Consider the following 6225-nt stretch of genomic DNA (forward strand, 5'->3'; position numbering starts at 1 on the left):
CTGATTTTGACTCAGTGACATACAGTGTTGTGATGAAGCACCAGCTGGGCAGAGCAGAACTCACAGTCTATTTCTTCTTTTTCACATCCTGTCTCCTGTTATGCTCTTCAGCGTCCTATAAGGTTTTAAGAATGTGAGTTGTCTTTTTATCCGATCTTATGTAACACATCCACAAAAAGCGAGACCAAAATAGCTTTTGAATAAAGGTAGCAGAGACCTTTGTATCTGTCAAAAACACTGGGAACAAGTATTTGTATTTCTTTGTATTTCATGCCAGATGTAAAACTGTATTATTTTCTTCTTCCCATTCTCTTGGGTTCTTTAACTCAGACAGCAAAAGTCGCAATTCACAAACTCAAGCTGCTGTGTCTTCACACAACTTTTTTGCTTCAAAAGAGTCTGCTGACAGGAGCTTCAGAGCCAGAGAGTCTTCCCTTTTCCGCACGCACAGATTCCCACACATACATTTGAGTTTTGTGAAACCGTTTTGGCGACGCGCGATGAGCCCCAGGGATTATTGTCATGGCCAACCCCGATATTATAGAATTACAGTCAGACAGAGCGACTCCTGGTGCTGCGCGGACAATTACTCTGCGGCCTGGATTTCAGTGGAAAAGCTGCATTAGAGAAAAAACCTCAGTCTATCAGATGCTGAAAAACAAGGAAGTGTTGGCAGATAATGTGTCAATACAAACCAAAGTAATCACAGCGGGGCTCAGAGGGGGTCTGACTCTGCTTTATTAGAAAGTTCCTCTCCAAGAAGAAATGCAACACCGGTGGGTTTTTACAAAATGCACATAGCTCTGGCCAAAGAAACATTTAGACTAGGCCTACTGTTTGCCTTTGTTTAAACACCATAAAGCGAGTTACTCGCACCGTTACAAGTCTTACTCTGGAGTCTGTGACTTAATGTTATCGGACGGCATACTTTAACTTCTTCAAAGACTTCCTGAATCTCCAGGAGCTGTCTGAGTAAAACCACACTTTCATATTTGATTTCCGAGGCAAAAGCATCCAAGAGTTTGATTGCTCTTTGGCTCCTTCATCCAAAGACATTGTACAGCAGAGTTTGGCTCTCTCCTGTGGCTGCCTCATCGTCTGCGCAGTCACTTCAGACTCCACACTGAGCAGTGAGCTGCCTCCATCTTGTGGTGAATGTTATATCCTACATAAAAACTCTGGATATTTTGAGAATAGCCGGCACGCTGGGATTTGCTACGGAACAAAAGGCAGCTCAAGGTGGCAGTGTGCCTCCACAGGTCATTTGATATCTGAGCCAGAGACAGCCAGAGACAGATAGAAAAGATTGACTTACACTGCAGTAGGCTGCAGTAAGAGAAACAGTGTCCTTATTTAGCATTTTTGGTCTCCATATGCTGAACTGTTTGCAGCCCTGATCCCAAGTCATTGTCTCAACCAAGGGCATAACTTGGGCTTCAACATTGGGGGGGTTGAGATCTCTACACTTCATTTTCTGCATTCTGGTAAATTTGTCTGCGACAATTTGTGGTGCAAATGTCTTTATTTATGTAAAGGAAATTATAATAGTTTTTTGGGGGGGTTGCACTGGCCAGTTGCACTGGCCAGTTTTGATTAGTTTTGACACTGTAAATTACACCTATGGTCTCAACAGAAGGTAAAAATGTCTGTTTTGTAGATTAGTAGTCTGGTCATTTAAATGATCATTAGGCTATTATTATCTTCATTTAATCAGGTAAATCCAACTGAGTTTGAGAACTGATTCTCAAACATTTATAAATACATCATTTCAGAAATCTAACAAGATACTCAGGAACACCCATATAGAGAACACTGTAATAAACGGCAAGGTACGTATAAGAACAAATCTACAATTAATAAATGAGTGAACAAATATATAAATGTTACATTAAAACGTAGACAAATTTGTCTCTTTTAGCCTATGTAAGCAATAGGACTTACAGTTTTTAAATGTTCTGCTTCAAAGCACCAAGAGAGTAGTCTGGCTATCACCAGACTAAGACTAAGCTGTGATAGGAGTCTGGGGAGTCTGCTCTGTATTTTCTACTGCACAAGAGGCGTGATCAACGGGCATAGTTCAAATGACTCTGTACGCAATTGGATAGTCCTTCACCCAATCAGACCAACGATCCGGGTGACGACAGCAGCGCTTCGGTGGCCGCCGTGTTGAATGTAAACAAAAAGCTGCTTGCCGTCGCTTCTCTATCGTCATTGTGTTAAACCTGCCAATAGCACGCCAGGTGGTTAAGCCAGTTTGTGATTGGTCCCCGCAGATTTGTAATGGAAGCAGGATAGAAAAATGTACAGGTTGCCAACCTGAGCTGCAGGGCGAAATCAAATCGCCGGGAGATCGGGCTGAGTTTACCCAGTCTACCAAGAGAGCCCTTTGACTGTCCTATCTCAGACTCATGGGCAAAAATAGTAATGTGGAGACTTTTCAAACTGCCATTTCTCCGTCATTTTTAACTTTATGTACACAAATTATACAACTTTATCTCTTGCAACGTCCTATGATGCTCACAGTGAAAGGATTTCAGTGATAAACTTATAGTTTTGGCGTTTTGATGTCTTGTTTGAGTAATACTTTGGCAGACCTCTCTGTGGGTTATTACCAGTTTTGACCAACAATGACTCCTTTTTAACTGTTAATAATTGTAAATAGTATACCATAATATATACAGTATATGCAGTTCGACCCATGCCGACTTCAAACCCTCAGCTGTTTCCGGTTACCCATGGTCCATTGATTAAACCCGCAGCAGTTTTTAATTAGTGTAAGATGTTTTTAACTTCAAAGGCTTCCAATTTTTTGAGCAAATTCATTTCACATTTCTTTATTGACAGCAATGCTTTGAAATGTATTCCAGCTGTTAGCATTCACACTGCATGTTCTGCAGGGAATGCCTTCTCTTGTACTCTGTTGTAACTTTGATTGTAATTAGCATTTTGTGTTGTAGCTGATGGATAACATCAAATGCATTATTGTTAGTTGGTTATGTTTTATGGCCTGCTAGGATTCGTCAGTTATTGTTGGTTCGGTGTCTCGTAGAATTGAACTTGTATTTACAGTTTTAAATACTGCACGCAGTGCTGAACACCAGATTCACTGCAGCCCACTGTCTGAGGACGTTCTAGTCGGTTGGTTGCAGCGGTGGAAGTATTCAGATTGTTTACTTAAGTAAAAGTACTAATACCATACTGAAAAATACTGTTAAAAGTAAAAGTCATGCATTGGAAATGTTACTTAAGTAAAAGTATGTAAGGATCATCAGGAAAATGTACTTAAAGTATTAAAAGTAAAAGTCCTCAATGCAGAAAAATCCTCACATTTTAGAAACTGGAAACAATCCAAACAGTTGTGTTTTTAATGGTCTAATCATTTCATCTGGACTTGTAGGTCGTTATATTGTTGGGTAGTTTAATTTATAATAAAACATTGTATTTTATAAACTACATGTGTTTTGTGTGCAAAAATCTTAATTTGTAAAGTAAGTAAAGCTGTCAGATGAATGTAGTGGAGTAAAAAGTACAATATTTCTCTCTGAAATGTAGCGGAGTAGAAGTAGAAAGTGGCATGGAAAGAAAAGACTAGGGCTGCACAATATATTGTTTTCTTATCGTCATCGCCTGGCCCAATAACCATATCGTGAAATGCTGCGACATATCGCCAAAGACACTCAGATTTATAACTGTCATTCTTTTTTTAGTGGTGCCTTTATAGTCAATGCAATGTTCAATTTGTTCAACAAAAGAATGTTGGTAATTACTTCCTTTCATTCGTTTTAATCCAACAAGCAATTTGTTGTATTTTAGCAGAATACTGAAAGCAGCAGAAATGCGGAACCGTAAACTTAAATATCTGTTTATTTATCGCAAGTTATATCGTTATTGCGATATTCAACAATGTTATCGCATCTTTTCCTCATATCGTGTAGCCCTAGAAAAGACTCAAGTAAAGTACAAGTACCTCAAGATTTGTACTTAAGTACAGTACTTGAGTAAATGTACTTAGTTCCATTCCACCGCTGGTTGGTTGTTTTTGCCTGGCTTTCTGCTTTCTCCCTCCAGGCCATGTCCTCTCCTCTCACTCTCCAGACCGGCCATCCTCCAACCGTCCACTAGATGTCCCCAGACTCTTTAGCCAGGTCCTGGTCCCCTGACATCCCCTCCCTCCTACACACCTGTTCCCACTCTCCTCATCAGCCCTGCCATTACCTGACCTTCCCACCTACTCTCTCACCTGTTCCCACTTTCCTCATCAGCCCTGCAGTTTATAACCGGCCCTTTTTCACACGTTCACCGCCACTTTGTCAATGTTGCCATGTGCCTAAATGTCTTTGCGCTCTAGCATCTGTTCCCTGTCACCTATCTGTCTGACTTGTGCCTCTCATGCCTACCATACACTAGAAGACTAGAGTGTGACACCGTCTCACATCTAAAGACAATCTTCCATAATGTCACTGAGTTTATAGTCACAGACTATAAGATAAGATTGTGCAGTGACTGGGAATCTTGCAGGTTCCTCGCTTCTTAGTTTACCATTTTGGAAAACAGCGGTCTTCCTTTTGAAGATCACTTTCAGTTGTTTTGTTAGTTTAACAATAAATGATTTGATTTATCTTGCACAGTTCCGCCTTCCCCTTGGTTTCCCCCCGGGTTTATTTAATTGTTAACCCTCCTGTTGTCCTCGGCTCAAATCTGACCTATTTTCAAAAGTTTCTACAATCAGAAATTTGTTTTGTTTTTCATACGAAATTATCAAAAAAAAGTAACATGGATGGTTCCCTACAATGCTCTCCGCAAGTACAATTACTGATCATTACTTTCTTTGTATTTTGAGTGTTTTAATTTTATAGCATTTGAAAAAAAATGTAAATGTTTTAAACAGTATCCTGACTAAACTTTGACATACTGTACACCAGTCTGATTATCCATCAATATACGTTCCTCTAATATTAGTCAAAATTATTCCTAATTTCCTTTTTTACCTGAATATACACAAGGTTTATTGACCATGAATTAAAAAAAAATAGAAACTATAGTGGTTAGAAGTTGGTGTTAGTGGAAGTGAAAAAATGTGTCAAACGTTGAAATAATCGACAAAAAACGTGACAGAAAAGGGACAAAAACATTGCAAAAAAAGTGTCAAAAAAGGGACAAAATGTCAGAAAAAGTGTAAAAGTCATCGAAAAAAGCGTCAAAATAGTGTTTTTGACCCAAGAGGACATAGTCGGTGGGAAGACCACACAAGGGTTAAGTGTCCTCCGCCCATAAACAAGAAGGGGACCTAACAGTCACAATTTGCTACAGACTACAATTAGAAATGAACCAAGCTACCTAGCTACCGCTAGCGTTAGCTGGTAAACTTGAGGGAAAGTTTGCAGATTTTCTGTTCTGCCGTACATGCAGATGAATGGCTCCATTGGGGTGACTCACTTCAGAAAGGTTTCAGAGGGAAGTTTTTGCAACATTCCCATAAAATCCCTGAACTGATCTATGGGCCTGCTTTTCTCTGTGTTTGGGTCCTTCCATTGTTGCCAGAATTCACCCTGTGACACCCACACCCATTACAGTTTTTTCAAGTTGCTAACACACTAAAATGACATGCATGGCACAATTATTTAAACTGACACACAGAGAGCAAAACCTCTTCTCAAGTCTCCAAAAGTCTAAATACATTTTCTGCTTTACACACATTTTGCAATTCAAAATGGCACTTGTTTAAATGCACTGAACACGGTTCTCTGCATAAGACACAACCATTTTGCCATTTCAAAACACTGCCATTCCAAATGACCCTACATGAGCTAATTGGCCAACATATGTGCCACCTGGCCAAACACCTCAATGGTTAATTGTCACCACTTCAATCAGGAAGTAAGCACTATGATGCCTCTTGTTTTTCTTGATATTATTTCTGCACAGTTTTTCTGCAATTTTCTATTTCAGTTTACTGTTTTTTGTGAGCATATTTTTGTTCAGCCCAATGTAAATATATCTGCTATGCATATGTTGCACTGACTTGTTTGGTGAAAAATAAAAAAAAATAAAACGTTTCAACAGCATGTGTGTGTGTGTATCTTTAAATATTTCTGTGCATGTGAACAATCTGAAGAATTTTCTACAATTTGAACTATTTTAGCATTATGGCAAAGCGTACTAAAGATGAGAGTGCTTTTCATTATGCCCAACAGTGTGTAGTTGGTTAGACAAAAATCTGGTAAT

The sequence above is a fragment of the Sander lucioperca genome, chromosome 18 (genome assembly GCF_008315115.2).
Source record: "Sander lucioperca isolate FBNREF2018 chromosome 18, SLUC_FBN_1.2, whole genome shotgun sequence".
Classification (NCBI taxonomy): domain Eukaryota; kingdom Metazoa; phylum Chordata; class Actinopteri; order Perciformes; family Percidae; genus Sander; species Sander lucioperca.